Source organism: Lichenostomus cassidix, chromosome 1Aa (genome assembly GCF_008360975.1).
Source record: "Lichenostomus cassidix isolate B80296 chromosome 1Aa, HeHo_3.0, whole genome shotgun sequence".
Classification (NCBI taxonomy): Eukaryota; Metazoa; Chordata; class Aves; order Passeriformes; family Meliphagidae; genus Lichenostomus; species Lichenostomus cassidix.
The window spans coordinates 27,665,553-27,689,601 of NC_139480.1; the positions used below are offsets into that span (position 1 = coordinate 27,665,553).

Genomic DNA, 24,049 nt, shown 5'->3' on the forward strand with positions numbered 1-24,049 from the left:
CATTCTAAATCTTGATTTTGGGTATCTGTTCAGACACTTTTGGGTGCCAGCTAACCACTCTACAACCATCACTTTTGCAGAAGTTTCTAGGAGAGATCTTTGGAAAGGTGAGAAGAGAAAAGGATTTGGGAACTTTTTTTGAAGGAGAGCAGCACAGCTATTGGAGAAGAACCTGGAGATTAATTTTGGGAACAAGATGTTCACAAGAGCCAGGGTGGAGAGAAGCAACTTAGGTTGTGGCACTGGTTTAGGATTTACCAGTAAAACTGGGACAGGAGGAAGTTAAGGTAGTGGAAAAGCAGAAAATAGCTATCAGAGAAGGGCATAGGCAAAGCTTTCCTTTTTGGAGAAATTTTAACATTCTTCAGAACCTTGAAAGTTGAAATACACCTTTCCTCTAATTGACAATGAAATAATTGTATTCTAGGAAAGCCTAATCTTTAACCAATTCATCCAATTCATCAACCAGTGTGCCCCTCAGGGTGTCCATGGCTCAGCCAAGCTGTTTCAGCCAGGCCCATACACACTGATGCAGAAAAGCCCATCATTCCCACTATCCCCAGGCTAGTCAGACATAAACCAGGTTTGGTCTGAGAGCTCTCCTCACAGCTGCCTCTCAGTATGAGCACAGTGCCATGCCACCACAGCCCTGTAGCCCTGGCCTGTGCTTTCATGTTGGGTCAATGGGGACAGCAAAGGTCACACTTGCCTGCCCACGGGGTGGTCATACCTTCCATGTCCTGGTGCTGTGATGGTTCCTCCCAGAAAAGTCATTCCCAATGCTCAGTGACTACAGACTTGTTTGTAAATACCCTCCCCATTTCCTGATCTACTTGTAAAGTCCTTTGGGTTTTCTATGTGCATGTGCATTTTTTCTTTCCTTCCTCCATTTCTTGTGCTTTCCCTATAAGCACCAGCTCCCTGTGTTTATCCTTGCTTGGCTGCTGCTCAAAATGCTGCCGTCAAAACACATCTGTAGAATAAGTGGTGAGTTTTTTAAAGGAATGTAAACAGCCAATAAATTGTTATGAGTTTTGCCCACAGAATCCATGCAACTTTGATTGTTGGTACTTGTTTTATTTTATTTAATTTGTTGTTGGAAATGTCTTGGGTTAGTTTTTGTCAGATAACTGCTGTGAACCCCACAGAATGAATATGAAAATGCAAGAGGTAGTTTTGGGTTACTCTGGGCAAGACTTCAGGGCTGCTGAGAAAGTCCTAAAGGCAGCAAACAGGTCAAGGCAGGCTAATCTCTGCTCCTGACTTCATTATATGTGCCCACAAAAGTGTCACAGCAGATTCAGGCATGTGGATCAACTAAGAAATCTTGTGGTTTCTTCCACATGGATTTCCATAAACTTGGGGCAATCTACTGTCCCTAGTACATTAGAATTACTGACAGAGAGAGCAGGTTGCCTACCCAAAGAGCGAAAGAGAAAGGAAAAAAATGCTTAACCCCTGCAAGTGGTGGCTACAACAAAAGGATAATTGCAGAAGGCAGGGAAAGGAAGCAAAGGACACTGTAGGGACTTTGGCCACAATCTTCTCTCTAATGCAGAGGAGTCATTTGTTCAGCTGCAGCTGTCAGAAGTTCATTCAGATTCCAGAAATACAAAACGGCAAGTGTATAATCTGTTTCTGTGAGCATTCAGCTGTAAAAGGTGCTGTAAAGGCTATGCACTGTGGCACAGTAGCATGACTAAACCTTTGCGCTGGACTTGTGCCACAGGCTGTCCACACTCAATCATGTGATCATTGGATCTACAGCTGTAAATTATGTGGTCACTGAAGCTTCAGAGTCAAAGAGAAGTGGCTGAAGGCCATTCACAGTTTGCCAGTGGCTTCAGAAAATGATTCATTAATCACAGTGGAGTGATTGCTCAGGCTGCACTTTGATGCCATGACAGCCCCTACCAGGCCCATGCTGAGATCCCTCCATATGGATATGGAGCAATCCACCCACTAGCTGTGGCCAGCAGCCTTCATGTGCTCCCTGTGGCATGCATTTGCTTGGCTAATTGAAAATTATTTTTACATGACAATCAAATAAGAAGCATATCTGTGGGAAACTGCTCTCTTCCATCTCAATAATGCTGCTGGGTAGTGCACAGATAATTTATGACTGTGGGGAGTGGGACAGCATGTGTCTTTTCCTAGAGACACTTAAGGTGGGACTGGGAATATTTGCACACAAAGAACACTAGATTAGAAAACTATGGTAAGAATCTTGCTCTCCTTTAGCTGCAGCCATACCCATCTAGGAGAAGAGCCAAATTCTTACATTTCTGTTGACAAGCTGAGGAAATTCAGAAGTGTAATAGAGTGCTTTCGGTAATATGTTGAAATACAAGAGAAGTGGGTAAAAGACCATTTCAAAACATGCATGAAGGTCAAATTTTTGCCACCCCTTACTTTGCTATACATTTCCTGTTTCTAACTGGATGCATACCAGTGGCACATGAAAAAAAGCACAGGCATTTGTGAGGCATGTTCTCACTACCATGCTATAGGTCTTTCTTCTCCACCTGACAAGAAATAATGGTGTGTTAGAAATATATTTGTTTCCAACCAGTCGTTGACATAAAACTTTATTATTATTTTTCTTTTCCTAGTGCCTAAGGGCAAGACAGAGATTGCAACACATGAAGCAGACAGCTGTAACAGGCAGAAATAGATATCTGGCAGGAAAATCTAGACCACCTAAGTAAGACACTTAGATTTCCTATTCAAGGAAAGATTTCTGCCTTTAAACCTTGATCCGGAAAGCTTTACTCATCAAGCAGGGATCAGGACAGGGCAACAACCTCGATATGGTAGACATAAGAGTACACCTAAATTTCTGTCACTGTTTGGCCCTGAAGCACCTACTTCGGGGCCATGCTCTGTTCCTTTGTCCATGGAATATGGAGACCTTCAGGTTCGTGACTGGGTTAATATTCTGCTATGGGAGCAGAAGTGCTGAGGTTGCTGGTGGTATCAGCTTCTTCCTCAGATAGGATCTGATCTGCAGCACTGCTTAGAAAGAGTATCTGGATAATCTCTGTCTCCCAAGGGATTATAATGCCTCTTTTTGACTACTAGCCAGCAAAACATCCTCAAGAGGAGGCACAGGGAGAGGAACTGTTCCCATGCTCCTGTCAGACCCCAGCCCCTGCTGACAGGAACATAAAAGCCACAGGGCAGGAAAATCAAGCAATAAGCAGCCTGATCCCATAAGTAGGGTTCCAGGGCAGGGTGGAGTGAAACTGCTGTCCCTTAGCCACCCCCCAGCCAAGGGGCAGGCAGTGGGACTCCTCTCAGAGGAATCTCCTTCCACCACCAAGGAGCAGCCAGGCACCCAGATGGCTCCTTTCTGTAGGAGCTGCACATGAAGGAACAGGCAGCAAGAGCCCACTTCTCCTGGTCCACAGCATGAAATGTTAATTAGACAGGGGAAAGAGCCACTCTTCATATATGGCCAGTGCCTGTTTCCTACTACGGCAAGGAGCTCCCCAAGAGACACCTGTGCTCTCCTCCACACCCAGCCAAACCCAGATTATTGAGAAATTTTCCATGTAACCAGAGAGTCCCTGCAGAGCTGCACAGCTGCACAATCTCTCCTGAGACGCAGATTCACCCAGATCGGGTTGGATAGAGAGGCCAGGCCAGGACAAAGGTGAATCTGACAAAGAGAGGTGGTCATTAGGTCTGTTTGTTCCTCAGGAAAACCAATGCTGCCCTGGGATGACCACTGAATGGTTTCTGATCTCTGCTTGCAGATGGGCTAGCAGAAACATTTTTGGGGAGGGTGATGTAGCTTATGTGGAATTTGTGGGGTTATGCACCATCCTGCTTTTCTCTCAGCTGAGGCAGAAGGGAGAAGCAAGCGTGGAGCAATGCACCCAGTCAGCAGAAGAAATGTTTTTCAGAATATTATCTGCTGCAGGGCCAGCATGGGGACTTTGGGATGTGGCTGAGCAGGAGGAGGTTGCAGGTCAAGGGTGCTGCCTGAGCATCCTTTGCATGTTTGAGCAGAGTGCTGGCCATCAGGGTTCCCTGTGCATCCCCTGTGCTGTCACAGGCACTGCACCAGCTGTGCCGTGCACCACTGCACTGATGCTCTCTGAAAACACATGCTTCAGCATTCAGGCTGAAAAGTATATCACAGCTACGCTTTCCCTGTCCAACACTTTTCTGTCTCAATTCAAAGCCCTCTCTCAGCTGGTTGGTGTGTGTGCCTGATGCCCTAAACAGGAAGGGAGACGAATTAAGTGCTAATCTGCATGGAAAGATGTCAGAGAGGGTACAGAACCTGTAAAGAGGTCTGCCATCTCCTGCAGTGCATCAAGTGGTTAAAATAAAAAATTGAACACTGTGGATTTGGTGATCAGTTTAAACTGTAACAAGAATCCAACAACTTCCTATCTTGGGGTCCAACTCACCTGGAAATAGAAATACTCAGAAATAATCACTGATTTAAATAATCTGCACCTGGGTGTCACATTCTGATTCAGATTTGTCTCTGATGTCTTTTGAACTTGAGAGTCACTAATTTTCCCTGTAAAAAATTCAGTAAGAGTCCTACCAAAAATTATGTCAAGTTCCATACAGACTAAAGTACACAAGTTCATATATTCCCTTCAGGAGTGCCATTGCCTTACTCTTGCTTATTTGCCCTGGTAGGGTTGGACCCTCAGGCAGTACAGCAATGGAGACCTCCAGACCTATTTAGAGGACCATCTATCTTACAAGGTTTTAAAATATTTTCAGCACTAGGTTTAGTTTACAATTGTTCATATGAAAAAGATGTGATATTCTCTAGTTTTTCTAAGCCATGCCTCATTTTCTTTATTGTGGTTTCAGGATCTGTGTATAATATGACACTTTTTACTGTGATTTATGACTTTAGGTGAACAATATGCTGTGTGTGGTGTTAATTGCAATGGATGGAATCCAGAGGCACTAAAATACTCATCTTCCCTCTGTGCTAATGAGCTTTGATTTCTAACCTGTCAGCAGGCATTACATATTAGAGCATCATGTTTGTGATTCTCCACAGCAGCTCAAGTGTCAACACTGTCATCCAAGCACCCTCCATTCCCTCCTCTCCAGCCTAGCTTTGACACAAGAGAAAAATTGATACGTGCTGAGACTTGACTTCGGCAGTGTCTGAATGCACTAAGGATATAATGGAAATAAATACAGGAGCTCAGGAAAGGGTTCCAAAAGAGGAATTGGTCAGTTTGGGGAATAATACACCTTATAATGATACTCCATTCCTGAGAATAAGATATTATTTTCTTTGAAGTAGATGGCATCATTCTGTCTATAGGTTTGATCAGGTGGTGAGAAATACAGAGCTCCTAATACCTCATACTAATACTGAAACAGTTTTCTTCTTTGGATTTGTGGTAGCCCAACAATCTCCTCACTTGGGTTTCCCATTTCTCAAATAGGTCTAAATGATTCCTAGTTCTCTCAGGTAAGAATCAGTTAATTTGTTAACATCCACAGAAGAGACATACTAGATAAAGCTATGTAGTGTCTTTGAGATATAGTCTGGATTTTCTTCTCAGTTAGTAAAAAAAAAATTAGCTTTGACATTTTCTTAGCAATTTGGGCATTACCTCACAGAAGTCTATCTGATATTTGACAGTATTTTTATCAAATATTTCTATCAAACATTAAAACAAGTCCATATATTCACTGAAAAGAAAAGAAAAACCTAAATTAATATGCCAGTGTGCTAAGACTTAAAAAATTAAATGGTAAGACAGGATGTATAGGAAAGAAAATGTAATAAATTAATGCAAATTCATCTGTCAAGTGTTTCTTATGACATCCACTTGATATCATCAGATGCAATATATTCTGCTGCATATTTAACTGGAAAAACAGGAATTAAAAAATATTAATGATAAAGGCAGCTGCAACAGTGTTTCATCCAGTTCCTTATAGTGCAGTTGATATAAAACTTTAGGACTGTTTTTGTTTGGTTTTTTTAAAATTATCTGGTTAATCCAGTAAGTCTTCCTCATTTTTTGAAAGCCTGAATGTTTGTGTTTCCTACGTTTTCATTTTTTTAGCTCTGTAGTTATAATGCTGTACTGACATAAGTTTTTTTTATTTAATTGCTGTGTTTGTTTTGAATTAAAACCAACCTGTCTGCACTTAATAATGCAAACAATTAAATATTCTCAGCAAGATTCTCACTGTGCCAGCTGAGTGTCCTCAGAAGATTTTTTTTAAACTGCTTTATATGTTGCTTTTAATTACATTCCTTTCCCAAGCGATTATATCCTCATATAAGCCCCATTCCTGCAAGGTATCCTGGCACAGAAACAGACAGTAAAAGGCAGAAGAGTACTGGTAAGGACCGCTGGGCAGAAAAGGCCTTTTGGTCAAAGCTGAGGGATGCCAGGAATGCTGTAAGCCTTCTCTGGTGAAAAAGCCAAAGGAAAAGTCAAATTGTTTTGGAGGCATGAGGAAGCAGTAGGCTCTAGTTACCCACCTAGACAACCTCTAGAAGGACCAGAAGAAGATATGAAATACAGGAAATGTCTTCCTTTAGGGAAAAAGTGTGGTGGGCCAGATGCTGGGCCCCCTGAACTCATCTTTTTGGATCACAGGGTTAGAGGTCAACTGTTGCTTGAGGAAAGAGGTGTGAAGGTGGCCTGGTGACCCCAGGGGAGACTGCAGAGAGGAGCTGTGATGTCCAGGAAGAGCCAGAGCACATCACCAGCTGCAAGGCTATGACTTGGAAAGAAAGCAACGCCAGCAGGGAAGAGTCCACACTGGTTGCCCAAGTTTTTCCTTAGAAGGAATAAAATTGCTGTAAGCAACTCCCATTCCATGCCAGAACTGTGCTGTGGGTATTTATGGGCTTGGTTCAGCACAAAGAAATAGTTCAGCAGCTCTGGCATCAAATATGTCTGTTTTTGTTGGTCCCCCCACAGGCCTTGACCTCTGTGTTTTAGGAGCAGCAGCTGGCTGTCGTGGTTTGGTGCACAAAAAAACCTTTCAGGTTACAAGATTTGGGAGATACACAGCTATAGCTGACAGCTGGCAATGCTGACTCATTACCAGATAACACAGATGATCAGCTTCTGCTATCCTACTGACTGGAGCCAAGAAACCAAGCATGGACAGCTCCAAAACTTTAGAGTTAGGTGGGACTATCCCAGTTTATTCACATCTACAGACATACATAAGCCAAACCCCTTCAGCCTGTTTGCTCCGCTAGTCTTCATTTTTCAAGTGCAGACTGAAGACTGAAACTCCCTTGGTAACAAAATTGCATCTTTGTATTAGAAAGTGTCTTAATTTTAGCTGGTCCTTTTTGTTCTATTTTCTAAAATCAAAAACGTTCTGTTAGCTCTATTTGTTGTATAGACAGCATGGCAGGTCCAAGCATGATGAAATTTAATGAAATAAAACAAGGTTTATGTTTTCAGATTTTTTTTTCCCTAGCAATCAGGAATAGGCAGAGAGGCAGCATTATGTGGTGGAGAGTTGTTTACTTTTTAATGCAAGTTGCAATTCTGACATGATTGCATGATTCTGGAAGGCCAGACAAAGGCAGTTGACTATTAAAATTATTATTTTTTTAAGAAATATAATATTTGTAAACTTTCTCACCATTCTTCCACTTGGAAGTTTCTACTTATTTAGCTAGACCTTAGTAACTGAAAGAGTTAATTTCACATTCTGCAAAAATGCAGTGGTGAAATCAGGATCGGCCTTGCATTAGGAAAGCATGATTAGCTCCCTGGTAATGATGACCCTTAAGTCCTTAATGTAGTTATTGATTTCCAAAATGCAATCACCCTTCTGTAACAGTAACCTACATTTCTATGTCAAGGTTAATGACATTATGTTAACTGTATTCAAGTGCATATGGTTCAGATGAACACAGCTTATCAAGCAATCCAGATTGCTCCCAAGTGTTGCCTCTTTATTTAACAGCTAGCAGTCATAATTTATTTTTTGTAATATTTTTAAAGCAAAACCTCCTCATAAGCACTAATGATCTTGGCTAAAAGTGGATATGAGACAACACAAGGAAGGAAATTATGCAAATTTTAATTCTGTCTTTCTTAAATTCCTCCTTTGACTTTTAACAGATGAAAAGTAGTTTTTACCAGGTGAGATGGTATTGCCTTTATGGAAATAATTCTTGGAGGATCTCCTTGGCATAATTTGTCCACTTCTTAATCAAGTTTTTCAAGGGGTACAGCCAGTGTTGTGATCTCTGTCTCAGGTTTAGTGTCTGGAAGGTAAAACAGAAACCAAAATGAGCTGTATTTTCTCCTTCTGCAGTAGTTTTCTCCCCACTCAGTGGTTCAGTGGAGGCTGATGTTTGACAGCTTTTGACTTCTTCAAGGACTCAGTTCCTCTGCTAGAGGAAAGATTAACAAAAGCAACTGCAGAGCTGCTGTACAGTATTAGAAATGGGGAAACAAATTCCTTTTCTGCTAGTGGCTTACCTTGAGAAAGGCTGTAGCACATGAATCTAAATGTGTCCACTGGATTCTCTGTCCAATCCAGCTCTGAAAGCTGAGACAACTGCACATCTTTTTTCATCCAAAGGTGCAGCAGAGCTCAGGTCCTCATTCTGGGATGGCATGGGAGGGTCAAGGCAATTTTTCTAACAAAAGCTCTTGCTGGAGGAGTGAACACCAATAAACAGAAAAGACTTATCTTAATGACAATTTTTTTTACAGAAAGAATATAAAGTCTGTCTTTTCCATACGTGTCACTGTAATATGAGCACGAGAATGCATTACTATTTCTTTGTCACAATACACTAAAGAATCTTAAAAACAAGAGTTTTATGAGTTGACATAGGTGAAGAGCATAGCTATTTATGTATCCATATTATGTAATAGTTGAATATATGTACCTACAAAAAAGCATGCTTTCTGTCTGGCTTCCCTATTCCTATTACCCTTCCACATTGCTATTAGTTACATGTGCTGTATGCAGCAATGAGAGAAATGGCTAAGTTGTTGAAAAAACCCAGCGGGTTTGTGATGCTGTGAACTCAAAAATGAAGATAACAGAAGGGTACTAATGTTGCCTAGAAGCAGCAGAATCCTGAAAAAATTAACCCATGATAAACGATTCAAAGGCTAAGTTTAGTTTCTGTGTTGAATTGTGTATTTACCATACATTAATGCATAAAGAGCCAAAACAGGGAAAAGCAGGTTCCCCTGCATCCACTTGTATGTGAATTACTTTTGTGCTGAATATAGCCATCCTTTAGCCACATAAAAAAATTGGGATGGGAGATATTATGTTCATAGCTTTTGCACTGTGCAGCAGTCAAGATTTTTAATTTTCTTCATTTGACTGTGATTCCCAGACTGAAAAAATTTCCCCTTGTAAATAATTCAGGTTCTTTTCCTGTGACTGCAACAGAAACCTGCTTTTATACCTGCCAACGCTTATGTGTACAGCATGGTATGCAAAAGAGTGCCCAAATTAAAAGATTTATTAAAATTTTTGCAATGAGATGCTATACACACATTTTCTTTGTTGCAAACATCCTTCCATAACTCGACTTTGAAGGCACTTTTCTTCCAACACAAGTAATTAATCAACCTACACAACAGACACTAACTGGCACTCTGCTCCTGCTTATCTGCTGTTATTCAGTGTGAAAACAAATGCACCCCCAGGGTGGGGACTCCAGGACAGGCCACCTGGCAGTGAAGGTGCAGGGAGTCTCATCTGGCTTAGTGGAAGTGCTGGGATGCTCTTGGAGAGCCCCAGGAGTGCACCCCAGGGTGGGTGCTCAGAGCTTCCCTGGACATGCCCTGTCCTTCTGCTCCTTCTCGGAGACTGAGGGGATAAATGTGCTGCCCAGGGGCCCTGGCAGGTGTGAGAGGTGCAGCTTCCACATCAAACCTGGAAAGCAGTTGCAGTTTCTGAGTAGAAGTGGCCAACGACAGACAGGAGCTCTTTCCAAGAATCTGTTGGGGAACTATCGGAGATGATGGGACAGTTCAAGAATTGAGTATGTCTTTTTACTACAAATAAACTTTCCACTTTCTTTACTGTAAAAGAAGGAAAATCCAATCTACCTTCTAGTGCCTTCTCCTTTTGGAAGGAGCCAGTCCTGTAGGCCATAAAACTTCTGCAGCAGGCAGAAGTGCTGCAGGGGTGCTGTGAGTGAGAACAGCTCCGTGGGATGGGGAGAAATGTGAGACTGTGATGGGGATGCAGCAGCAGCCACCTTCAGAGGAGCAGTGTCAGTGGCACTAGTGTTGCAGGGCTGGTAAGCAGATGAGGAAGAGCAGCAGAGCATTGGTTTGGGCCTGGCAAATGGCTGAGATGAACTGAAGCCATGAAAAACGTGAAGAAGGAGCCATGGGGAAGATATTTAGGGATAGAGCTAACTATGTGGGTCTTGCATCTAGAAACAGAGCTGTGAAGGCTTTAGCTGAATGTAGTCACAGACCTTATGTATTTCATATCCTTGGAGAAAGAGATTTCCTTGCACATTCTCTAAGTGTAGGCAGTGAGCTGTCAGTGATACATAAACAGGTAGTAACTAACTACTGTCTCACTGAGCTGAAAGAAGCATTTCAGGATGACTGCCAACAGAGGTTGGAATAACAGCATTTCACCTAGTGACATTTATTCAGATTTGTTAACTTGGTTTTTAAATTATTATTCTTTCCCAAATAAAAAGAAAAAAAAAAAAAAAAGAGACCTCTTTACTTAAATCTTTGTCTCTCTATCTAGTTTTTTCCACTCAAGAAATATTGCTAGTTCTTCATCCCTAATTTGGTTTAGTTTCCTATGTTTGAGCAGCGTGAGGAAATATTTCAGTGTTTCTGATAAGGTTCTCTGGAAAAATGATCCTGGCACATTTTCTGCCTGACACTGCCTGGCATACATTCAGCTGCAAGGATACAAAAGCTTTATCCTAGTGCTTGTAAGGTAGATCTCAATCCTTTGTCTAACTGAGTAGACACTGGGATTTTTCTTCATGCAGTTATTGGGAAAATATGGGGAACACATTTTAACATATCTCTGAGAAGACCTCCAATCCTGATGTTATTTGAATGTTTTTACCAGGATATATTTTTGATTTTTTCTCTGCTTGTCCAATTTGTGTACTCCAGAGAGCAGGGAGATGACAAGAATTAATGCCTGTTTGCATTAACCCAAACTTTATTCTCACTTAATTAACCATGATTAATGTCAGGATGCAAAGGAGCAGCATCAAGCTATTTTCAACAGCTCCGTACTGATGAGTTCAGGGAGAGAAAAAAAATAAAAGAGCAATCAAGTAGTGCCATTCCAATGCTGGTTACAATAAAATCCAGCCAAAAGATGCATTGGTTTAAAGGCAAGGTTTGTTCTTCAGCCTCAGACAACAGACTGGTAAATTGAGAATGACTTTAACCCTTTGAAACCTCACTTAAGAATCATGAACCAAAAATACAAGTATTACCCCCAAAATTAAAAACAAAGAGAATAATATTACCCAGAATTACTTAGCAATCATGAATCTGTGTAAACTATGCTTGAGTAATTATTCTCAGTGATTTCAGGGAAATGAAACTGCCCAGTTTTATATTGGTACTATTCCTTATTAATCTCACAAGCTGAATATACAATTCTTATCCAGCGCCAAAAGTAAATCACAGGTTGATTAGGACACCAGCTAGGTCTGACAGAGGAGACCAAACAGCTGTAAGTTAGAGGGAAAAGCAGCACAAATGGCAGGCTTGGCATTTGAACTGATGTGCTAGAAACACCTAAGCTCTCTAAGAGCTCTTTTTCAAATCATTGCAAGAGTTAAGAAAAAAGATATTAAAATCAAGTTAAGATTGATATTCTAACTTTCCTGAGTTCCTCATTGGGAAACCTGGGACTTGCAAAGGCAGGGTGAACTCCTGGTGACTGCCTGTGCTAGGTAATGATCTAATATGAAGAATTAACGTAAAGGGAGTGATTTGAAAATAGACAGAAAACTGATGAATGATTTGCTCCAATGGATGTGACTGTGCAATATTTCTAAAGGCTCCTGGAAAAGCACATCTGTTCGTCTTTTGCGAGAAGGGAATGTTTCTTTTTCTTGGTGTTCTTGTGGCCTGAACCTCCCCGAGGAATCTCTTACTCCCTTTTTCCCCACCTACAGGGGTGAGGGAGGAATGAAGTAAGATTTTCTAAGCTTCAAGCCCTTGAATGGAAGCAGCACAAGGCAATAGCTGGGTGGGTCTTCTCTCTCTTTCCCACAGGAGTCTGTTTTTGTGTGTGCTCCTGTTTCTCCTTTCTTCTGTGGCAAGGAGAAGACATTAGCTCATGGCTCCTTGCTAGCAAGGGAGGAATAGAGAAAATAACATTAAATGTAGGAGCCACAGTTGAAAAAGGGGAGGGATAGAAAGCTGGAAAGAAGAACTGGGCATAGGAAGACTGGAACAAGGAGAGTCAGGGACTGGTATAGGGAAAGACAAAATAATTATAGGAAAAGAAGCAAACATCTACATTAAAACTATAATTGTGGAGAAAATTGAAGAGGAATGGGAAAAGTTGGAATGAGTAAAAGAAAGCAGAAATCTGTGGGCATGATTTTCTGGATCTGTTTTTCTAGACTGTATTTAAGATAGTAGATTTTGTTGTTGCTGTTGTTGTTTGTTGTTTTCTTCTTTTTCTGACCTTGCCTTTTGAGGACTGTCTAGATGGCCTAGCAGTATATTGAGAAGTGGCTATTCAAATCCAACTTTTGTTTATGGAGAAGACATTTTTAGAAACACATTATAGGGTGGTATTTTCATTTTAACATGTAAGAGAGAGCAAAAGCACCAAGAAATTAATCAGGAAGGCTCATCTAGTCCAGCCAGTGAAATCAGCAGTTTGTGTTCATGTTTTGTCCTCATTTGGCCAAATTCTTTCACATGCAATAGGAAATTATTTTGCTGAAGATCCATGCTATAACAGTAATCTTGCTATGAATAAATCCTTCGAGGAATTTTCTTGTTTACTCAAGGAGCACGAGCTCTAGTTTTAGAAAAGCTTTCCCCTGCGTATTCATTCCAAATGGAGTTTTATGCAAGGAAAGAAAACCTTTTTCCTTGCAGTTGAAGTGATAGGAAATGGCTAAAGGAATAAAGTTGTCATGGATGACCACTTACTGATGTCACCCTTCTTAAGCATTCAGCAGAGCAATCATTTTAGGGCAAAACAATTTGCCAGTAGCACCATGTTTTCACTGGACTACAGCCTCGCCACTTGTAATCTCTAGGTATAGTCTTTGGTTGGGAGGTCTCCTGCCCTTGGTGGGTTTCAGTGGAGTCCAACAGGCGAGCTACGTAGGCTTTCAGAGCATTCCAGTCTTAGCCACATAATTATAATGTGCTTTCTCTTCTGGCCAGCCTGGGGAGAGTAGTTACTATGAGTCATGTGGATTAGAACTTGATATTTCATAATAACACTGGTGGTTTTCAAACAAATTTCTCTCTTTCCCTCTTTCTCTCCCTCTCTCTCTTTGCGTACACTATCAAACAGTTTTTCTTTTCCTGAAGTGAAGAAGATAAAGCAATCTGTCAGTCTCCCCTCAGTCCCCAGTATGAATGTGGAAACCATTGCACAACACTGTAGCAGAATGAAAAAGTGTCATCTAAGTGTGTGATGTGACTTTGCGCAATGCTTAAATGCAACAGAAGGAAATTTTATTGCTTACTCAGCATTATTTAACTATGTGTAAAATTGTATACTTGGTCAAATGATTTCTAATTTAATAGCAGGAATGATCCTATAAAATTTTAAACCATTCTAAATAACTATGCTGCTGCACATATGTCCTTTCTTCATCTAACAAAAAAACTAAATGAAATGTTGTTCATGCAGGAGTCTGAAATAACAAAATAGGATGCTTAAATTTTATCTTTGGCTAACAAATAGAAGTATTTCCATCAGTAATTTTAATCTACAGAGCAAATCTTTGTCCTCAAGGTTTTCACAGCCTCATTTTATTTTCCAAAATAAAGCAAAATGTGTTCTCAAAAAATCAGACAGTCAGACACATGACTGACCGATACAGAAACCAGGTTAATTTCAGGACCAATAAAAATTGTCAAATATAACATGTAGTGCTAGCATTACATGTTGTAATGTGTCTGCCTCTAAGCCCACTCAGAACATGACATACCAGATGGGACAAAACCATTAAGATTTTCTTTTCCACCTTCTACACATATTTCAATGTGTGAACCATACTGACAAAGGTGCAACACTTCCACTGGGATCTCTGGGGTATTTCTTTAAGGCTACTTCAAGGCAAAGCCTGATGTGAGGCTTCCCAGGACAGTTATTATGAAGGACAGGAACAGCAGTTGTTGACTGTTGTGGTGTTGAGTTGACCACTGGTTGAAAGCATAGATACCTGTATAGAGAAGATGAGACTGCATATCAGTGACTGGGCAAGGCAATCTTTTCATCCAGCGTACTTATTTTTCTTTTATTCTTTTTTCCTTTTTCTTTTTTCTTTTTTTTCTCTCTTTTTTTTCTTTTTTTTAAATCTTGTGACAATTAAATTTTGATTTCAATTTTTTTTTTTTGTACCAGTTTATCTCAAAGTGCCTGCAACTTCATCCAAAACCTAACTTAGAGTATTCCTGGGCTGTGGTAGATGTGGATAAGGTCCAACACATATTTTCTTCCCAGCTACAAATTTTATAATACAAACAATACTTTGAGTAACATTTGGTAATTATGAATGCAACTGATCTCTAGATGTTTGTGTACATGTGTTGTATTTGCAAATACAATTTCTGTCACAGGTACATCTGTAAAGTTTGCTTTACACATGCCATGTTTCAGTTCATAGTTATTTTGGGGTACCTATTCAAGCCTGGATTATTCAAGCGACAAAACCTCTATCACTGCAGTGCAATCTAATTCATATTCATATTTTGATTTTCCTTTTTAAAAGTAACAGCTTTTCATTGCATTCCTTATCTTTCTGGGATGGTATGTGAATCCAGTGAGTCTAATGATAAATTGCTGAGCACAGATGGAACTTTCATTCTCAATGTCTTTAAATAAGATTTTTGCTGCTTAAATAAATATTACAGTGAAATGTAGCCTTGATTTACTAAGTCTGTACTAAAATAGATGAGAAATGTTTTTCTGACAGCATTAAAAAAGTGGTCAATCCATTCTCTTGGTTGTGGGAAATCAGCATGCAGCATGAATATTCAAGAATGTTTGGCTCATCTTCATCATGAGACTTCATCATTTTGAAACAAAACTGTAAAAACATTGATTTAACTTAATTAAACAAGTAAAGTGAATTCTCCCATTTAAGATTTTTTTTCCTTGTCTTTAATCTTTGCATCTAAGATTAAGAACATAACCTACTCAGTTTCATTTGGGGTTGCTGTTGAAGCTCCCTATTAATCTTTGCACTCTTCAGTTCCCATCTGTTGCAATCCATCATTCAAAAAATTCTGCGCTTAATACATTAAACAAGTGAACTCTACTTCCTTCTGCTCCATTCAAAGGGAAAAGGCCAAACCCATCTCCTAGACAGCTCTCCACATCTCCAGGGCTCTCCACATCACCAATATTCCACAAGAGCTTCAAATTTTACGGGTCACAGTGGGACAAAGAATAGCCCTGTATGTCACAAGACCAGGTGGACACCCAGGGGATGCCAGTGCTGCCACATTGCAGTGCCACATTGCAGTGCCACAGTGCAGTGCCACTGCTGCTGGGAACAAGAGCAGCACCAGCAACAGCTGTGTCCATAAGAGGACATCAAAAGCAACTTGACTTTGCCCAGAGACCTGAGACCTCCTGCTGAACTTGGATTTCTATGTAGATCCTTGGGCTCCCACTAAAGTCTTCCCCTTTTAAACAGCAACCAGTTCAAGCTCTGGCTTTTAAAAACCACTTCTATTCTTTTTTTCCTGGGCACAAGTCTACAAACCCCCAAACATTTTAATCTGCTTACTAGCCTTTAATTATACTAACTGCCTATTGGATCTATTACTTGTCCAAAAAAAATGCTGGCTGTTGTGTAATTTTTTAACTGTGATTGATGAAGCATATTTGTGTATCATTAGGTCATGTTTGTCTGAGTTTAACTTCATATTTGGCAACTACACCATTAATTAGCAATATTGCTGATAACTTCTATTTTATATAACCAGCAAGCTTTTTTTCTCTATAAGCTGGCAGTGGAAAACAAGAAAAGGATATTTGCATGGTGCCACAAGTCTGGATAAGAATGACCAGAGAAATAAACACAACTTCTTTCAGATTACTATCTGTTAAACATTCTTTTTTTTTGACAGGCATTATTTTCATTGGTGCTCTTACTGTGATTTCCTTTCTTTTCAGCATTACAGTACACTCCTTCGCATCTCTGTTTTAAATGCCCTCTGAGTTTGCAATGAGGCCAGTAGCATATTCCTGAGGTTGCACATTTCCTGTTGCAATACCCCATTTTTAGTTTCTCACAGCTCTTCCAAACTTTCTCTGTATGCAAGGCAATTTTCCATCTAACTTCCATCTAACTTATTTTATTTTTCCAAATAATATTGCTTGGAAATATTTGGAAATATTTGGAAAAGCTAAAGCTGTAATGCCAGCATTTTGGGGATAAAGAATATACTTCTACTTTTCTCAGAACTTCACATTTTCTTCTACTTTAAGTGTAGTTTTTTCTAAGATTCAGAGCTATGATATGAAGTTTCCCAAAAGGATAAACTTTATATTAGGAGCTTATCTTTAACTGTCACAATGAAAATTCAATTTTCATCAAGAGACAGCCCTTTGAAATACTACATTTCTATGGATAAGTTCAAAATTTCTCTGTAGAAAGTGGTTATAATTCACCAATGAAAGTCTCAAGTCTTCTTTCCCTGCCAAAGCTTCCGGAGAACATCCAAGGACCTTGCAGCCCTAAGCACGCATATGCTGTTCAACTCAACATTAGTAATTCTGCACTGCACTTACAAACCTGAAACATGGGAAAAACACTAAGTCCATGTCTCAGAGCAGCTTTGTGAAACTAGGTTACAAATTATGATGAAGCACACACATGCTGCAATGAAAGGCACTGTAAAGAGCTCTTGAGGATGTGAATAACCCTTACTTCAGAGCTTCATCAGCAGAGAAGAAAGACAGCTTGGATTGTTGTTGTGGTTTAACTCCAGACAGTTTGTTCACCCACACACACCCTCAGTAGAATCAGGAGCAGGATTGGAAAAATAAAACCCATCGGATTAGATAAAAACAGTTTAATAATTGAAATAAAATAAAAAATTGTAATAAATATAATACATATAATAAATATAATACGTACAATAAATATAATAATAATAATAATAATAGGCAGTAGTAGTAGTGAAAGGGAAGAGAACAAAGAGAGAGAGAGAGAAATAAAACTCAAGAGAAAAAAGTGATGTGCAATCCAATTACTCACTACGCAATGAACAATGCTCAGCCTGCCCCCAAGCAGCGATCAGTTCTTCCCAGCCAGCTCCCCTCAGTTTATGTACTTGGCATGACATTCTATGGTATGGAATATCCCTTTGGCCAGTTTGGATCAGCTGTCCCAGCCGTGCTCCCTCCCAGCTTCTTGTGCAACTCCTCCCTGGCAGAGCATGGGAAACTGGAAAGTCCTTGACTCGGGCTAAACTCTACTCAGCAGCAACTACAACATCACTGCATTATCAACATTATTCTCATAATGAATCCAAAACCACAGCACTGTGCCAGCTACTAGAAAGAAAATTAACTATATCCCAGGTGAAACCTGGGCAGTATTGCACTGAACAATGGAAAGAAAATAAAATTGTGCATTGTTGCTCATTAATTGAGTGCAGTCATGTTTTTGCACTAAGAAAGAACCCGTGGAAAGGAAAAAAGAACATGAGCATGTGACGAAATATGGCAGATGAAAGAAAGTGTACAAGATGTACACTGCCTTGCTGTTTCACAGTTCCTGAGCATCATGCATTTTCTACTCCTGGATTCTTGATAATTAGGGGTTTAACCTAATCTCTGTTACCTATCTCACAACTGATAGATGAAGAAGAATGTCTTTGTAAATAAAGTGCTGACCTGGGACCTGGGAAGAACAGGCTCCTTTTTCCATTCCACCACATGTTTGTAGAGGAAACCAAATCTATAAAATAAGTATAATTTTAAAAATATATACATTTATACCTATGCAATGGGCAGTTTATTTGCATATTCTCTACCACATCTATTTGATGTTTTTAATTTCAAAACCTTTTGGGAAGTTCTTGTCTCTTACTCAGTATTTGTCAGTCTCAGTTGAGGCCTGTGGTTGTCATTTTAAGAGTAACTTTGTGAGCTCTGTTCAAAGCTCACTGAAACATAAGAAAGCTTTTCCAGAGAATACAGGGGTGTTCATGAAGGCTGTGGGAATTTCTCTACAAGCAAACCCCAAGCACTGGATCTGTGCTCAAAAAACCTATGAAGACAAGAAACTGGCCTTTTTATCCTGAGATAAATTTAGGAGGTTCAGAGTAAATTAGATGTGCAGTCATCAGTGGATTGATTACATGGACCAAGTGAAAAACCATTGCAGTCCCAGAGATAAAATGGTTTAAATTAATATTGTATACCTAAATGAAGAAAAAGTTTCTCCTGGTTTTCTTCCCCCCAGTTTATCAATTCTAGCTGTAAGAATTAGAGCAAAAAGCAGAAGCAGAGGAATGTGAGCAAGGCAAAAACAGTTATGAAGAGATTCAGCCTAACTTTAAGCAAAATTCCCCAGTAACTTCAGCTTGTGTTTAGAAATCAGACTTCTGGCAGATATACCAGCAAGACTTTCTTGTAACTTACAGCCCAGTGGTACTTAGGAGAACGTTTTGTTCCCAAAAGCAATGGTATTAAATCACTGAACCAGGAGAAGGAGCTGACTGATTAGGTACATAGCCTTCCTCTGGCAGCTTTCAAGACCTGCAGTCTAGCAGATGGCATTGCTACAAGCACAGTTGTGTTTCTCCTGGGCTGCCTGATAAATTCTCTGCCCTTGGTCTTGATTGTGTGAGATTTTCATGAACCATTATTTATTTTCTTTGTCTTGGGTTTTTGCATAATTTCCTTTACAAACTGTTCTTTATTTCTCCTCAAGTTCTCTGTTTGTGCAAGAAGCCTGGCCAGGAGGCCACCAATAGCTTGAGAGGCAGAGATGGAGCAGGTGGTGCCTGGGGTCACAGGCACAGAGTTGTGTGACAGCACTGCCAAAGCGTGGGGCACAGTCAGCACTGCCCAGAGCTGAGCTCTTGGCTCAGCCTGCTGCAGCCTCAGCACTCACACTGTGCCCTGCTCTGCTCGCATGACTCCAACAGGCATTTCAGGGTGCTCTGGTAGCAGTGCCTGTACACACAGAATGATGGGGAATTTCCTGCTGATGGTGGATTCTGTGTGTGAATAGTGTTCTCTGGGTTTTGTTCTGGTTGTGGACGGGTTGCCATCCCTGTCTCACTCATGTTTTGTGTGACTAATACATGTTTAAGATTCAGTTGGGTGCCAAGAAGGCCCTTGGTTGACTACTGCAAATGGTGGAGAAGGTGCAAGTGGTGTGACCCTCTTTTAAAAGTAGAAAACTCTTTTTAAAATGTTGGGAGGATGACATTGCTGAAAAATGTCTATAACAAGGAAAGCTGATAGATGCAAAACTTTTTCATGATCTAGAAAATACGGAAAAAAGGAAGTTCAGCTCGAGGTTCCGGCACAGAAGAATCAAATTCCAGATAAAAATGTAATTCTTTTTATTGCAGAAGTATTATTTTGTTATGATTTTATTGCAAACATGTATTTAAAAAAATTGAAACAGGAGGGTCTTTTCAGGAGGTATAGAGTACAGAAAGGAGAATGATTCATAGGAAGAGAGAAGCAGATAAACAGCAAGTCTTAGTGTATCTGTCACATACACTATACAAACATTCCCTTGCATAGCTGTCACAGCAGTGGTGTGAGTTACAGGAGAAAGAAGAAGTAGATGGTATCTTATCTTCAAATTTTAGTTTACAGCTCAGCACTGATGACAGGAATTCTCTTTTCTTAAATAGATGAGCCAATGAAAATATATGTCTTCTGTTATTCACAGACTAGCTATTGCAGCAACTAGACAGTGTAATTTATTGATAAGAAGAAAAAGTCTCTGACGGGAAAAATTCCTCTGTTGCTCCTTTTGGGAAAGAGCAGTAGGAGGAGGACACTGGATAGGCAAAGGTATGGTTCTGTTGTCTTCAGTACAAGCTCACTCATGCCTCTGTGTCAGACCATTTTCCTTGTGACTTGATGGTGCTGAGACACCTCTCGTAAGCCATTCCGTGGACTTCTCACTGTAATCCTTCACATACACCTCCTCCTTCTGCACACCCTTTCTGCTTTTTGTAGGAACAAAAGGGGCAGAAAGGAGGAGGTGTGCCAGCACAGAGCATCACATCTTTCATCTTTTGGGACACAACCCTGTCAGGGAGCAGTGGGGAGGTGCGCCATGCCAGGAGACCCACTGGAGGGATTACATTTTGGGGAGAAATCATGGCTCTGTGCTCCCTCAGTATGAAGTGGGGGCATAAAAGTTTCCCTTCTGCTGATCCTTGGGGCAGCCCAGCCTGTCTGCTGCCTACCATGCACAGCTGATTTTCCATTTGCACACCTGTCCCAAGGGCATGCTGAGGAATCCACCCCAAGCCTGCGAAGGCTTCTGATAGGGACAGAACAAAGGGCTCTTTTTCCATCCACCTCCACCCAAAAGACAGGAGCATGATGGGCTGGTATTTCTGAATACCTCATTGAAATCTGTTTTAAATCTCCTAGAAACCAAGAAGCCCAGACTTGCTCCCAACAAAACCAATGGCAAATCCCTACAAATAATAAAGTGAAAAGAGCAATCCCTGAACAGGTGCCCATTTTCACTTCTGAAACAAAAGCTGCAAACTGCTTTTGACAGATTTTCAACTAAAACTAATACTCACTTCAACTTATATCTGAATGATTTCAAGTGCAGCAACATCCCTTTGCTCTATTGTATCCAGACGTTTGAGATCCCAGCAAAATATTTATTTTGGATAGTCTCTATATCCAATTCCTCTTTTTATCAATGGAAAAATATTTATAGAGGTCAGGCTGCCAACTTTGCCAGACAGACGCCCTTTGCATTCAAAAGAAAACATGATTCATCCTAGGATCAGGATTTCAGCTGCAAATTAAAACTTTTCTTTGATAGACTGAAAGAGACAAGTCAATAAAGGAAAATTCTTGATAGCTGGAAAGGAATGTCTTCTTTGAGACTGCCAATATTCAGTTCTGATCACTAATATCTTAATTGATGGATGAGATGTTTTTTCTTTATCTAATTACATCCCAGAGGCAATGTTTAAAAAAAATGGGAAGATAGCTATAAACAACTGCACTGTATGAAGGTGTCAGCTTCTTTTTGTCATCTTTGAGACCCTTATGAATATCTTATAATGTATTTGTGCAGCACATAGGATAAAAGTGCTCTGACCCAAGCCTGTGATTTTCTAGATATTGCATATAATTAGCATTAAGCATAGTAAGAGCAATAGCAATGATGAAAAAAGTTGAGATAAACTTAGGGAGTTGTTAGCTTTCAGTGCACAAGGGTAGCACATGTACGAAAATAGACTTACTCTTATAGCCACAGTGTGTGACACAGGAGGAAAAATAACCTCTATGCTGGATGAAAAAGATCAGAAGATTTATTGAACCTTGTTTTTCAGAGCTGTTACTCCTGGTCTTTACTGCAGATATCCCAAAATGTTATTTCTTGTCTCTTGTTGAAAATATAATATATTTTTCATCATGTACCCTTTTAATGATGATTAAATATCACAACCCTACCTTTCAACTAATTGTAATGGCCTTGTTATTTTTGGTTTGCCTGACTATGATTTCAAACTAATGATCATTAGTAACAATAATAGTCCTCTACCCTTTTATCATGCCATACATCTGTGGGACTCTATGCTAAGCATTTCTACGTGCATTACACCAATGCTTACACTGAGTCACAGAGGTTAATTAACTTAATAAAGATCTTAAAGCACGTCAGAGGCAGAATCAGGAATAATGAAAGTCAACCCTGAGCTCTGATCTCTCTGGCCTTGACAATCTGACAGTTCTTGCTAAAGGGTTAGACAGACAACAAAATGCTATTAATCTGTAAAAGATGGACTTCTTTAGGAACAGCTTATTTGTGTGGGAAGGAAAGGAGGGAGTCACTTCATTGCTAAAATAAAGCTGAAACTGGGACTAACAGAAAGAAAAGCTCCTACTTGGCTGAATCACACTAATTGAAGGCACTGGGTATTGCAGACATCTATGGTACTCTTTGTTAAGGAATCTCAGGATGTCATGTTCACAAAACCAGCCTGAAGAGTGATGTGCTGAAATTCAGTTCCCTAACAGTACAAAATCAGATTCCAATGTAATTTTGCTAACCTCACTGAAGGTCCTCAACCAAGAACCTGGGAATAGGGCAGCTCTTAATATGCAGGCTGCCTAAAGATCACGTTTATCTAACTTTTACTTCAGAGAAGATTGCCACTTTTGGACCCTCTCCTAGTCAGAAGTGAATCACTGCTTGCTCAAACACAAAGCTGGATAAATTTTGATGTTGTAGAGAGGAAGAAAACTTGAAAAGTTTGAAGTCTGATTACTACAGAAAAAAGGTATTTTCTGTGTCTCTCCTCTTCCCAACCACCACGCTGCTTTATTTTGACATGAGAACACTTGACAGAAGGTATTAATGCTGCTTCAGACTCTCATGGGATGGAGACTGGAATCAGTGAATTTAAAGTGGCATTTTATGCTGATGGCACATTAATATGTATGATCCAGGAAGGACTTCAGCTTTTACTACAGTTTGAATCACTACTAATTTTGGAAAATTTTCTGGCTTTAAAATGAGATGTAATGAATTTCAAATGCTGCCTCTGCATATACCAGACAACACTTGCCATCTCAGTTTTCCCATTTAAGCTGAAATGTTAAGTTCTCCCAAACCTCAGCTTATGTATTACCTATTTCTATTTAAAAGATAAAATCATGATAGCAAAATATAAAATTAATAATACATAATAAAACATCTTGCTGTGTCTTGGTCTATTTTAAAATACAACCAAGTGCCAAATCCAGCTTATCTCACTTAGGGAGCCTCTTAGAATTTAATAGCTGACTCTTACACTAAATTATAGGTTATTGATCTGAATCTTTAGTGATACAAGCAGAAACTGATGCAGCCATAATACAGCTTGAGGATGAAGTGTGGAAATGCCATGAAAAACATCTGAGTGGGCTGAACAGGACAATACTAACAGGTGTGAAGAAAAACCTTGTTCATCCTTTCTAAAAGCACACCTAATTTGGACCTGTTTATTTCCTGTTCATGTCACTGAAGCATCTTGCTGCTCAGCTTTTCTAAAACTCAGGCCTCTTTTTCGAAAACCTGTATAGGTTAAAAAAATAGTGATGTGGTAATAGAGCTGGTAGGAGCTGTATTAGCACTTTGACAAAACACCCCATAACAAGCCTATCAGGCTGTACACATCAATCCTCAGTGCAGCAGTAGGTAGTCATTAGAAAGTTGCATTAGCACACCAGAATTAACATTCATGAATCCATGATGATAAGCAGTTTAGGAACAATGTAGATTTAACTTCCCCAAAGTTCTTCAATGGTGTCATCTCTGATCTTTCAGGTCTGAGTCTCTCAAAAAGAGGAGTAGAAATTGTTGGTCACACTCAAAATATTTTTAAAGTTTTCAATCATCAGAAAGCTATTTCTCTCTTTCTTTTCCATTTTTGGGCTCATTAGGGTAAGAACTATAAAACCATGAAGTTGAAAATTGCTAATTCAGCACTCTTGAAATTTCCAGAAACAGAAGACATCCACTTCTTTCATGAACATTCTTCCAGGAGATGTTCAGCTAAACTGCACTCCCTCAAGCACTAAGATAAACAGCCACAACATCTTTACTGTGGCTTTACCTGAACAGACTATTTCTTAGTTTGGTCTCCCAATAAAAGATGTGGCATCAGCC

At 39.9% G+C, this 24,049-nt stretch overlaps 1 long non-coding RNA gene across 1 annotated transcript; it reads right to left on the bottom strand.

Annotated features, from left to right (window-relative positions):
• Window positions 1-8,075: 8,075 nt before the first annotated feature.
• LOC146443367 (uncharacterized) lies at window positions 8,076-14,412 on the bottom strand. The gene is made up of 4 exons (XR_014856035.1): window positions 14,144-14,412; window positions 13,128-13,368; window positions 8,466-8,642; window positions 8,076-8,248 (listed from the first exon to the last, which is right to left on the bottom strand). It is a non-coding gene; the product is annotated as an uncharacterized LOC146443367 (long non-coding RNA).
• Window positions 14,413-24,049: the final 9,637 nt, after the last annotated feature.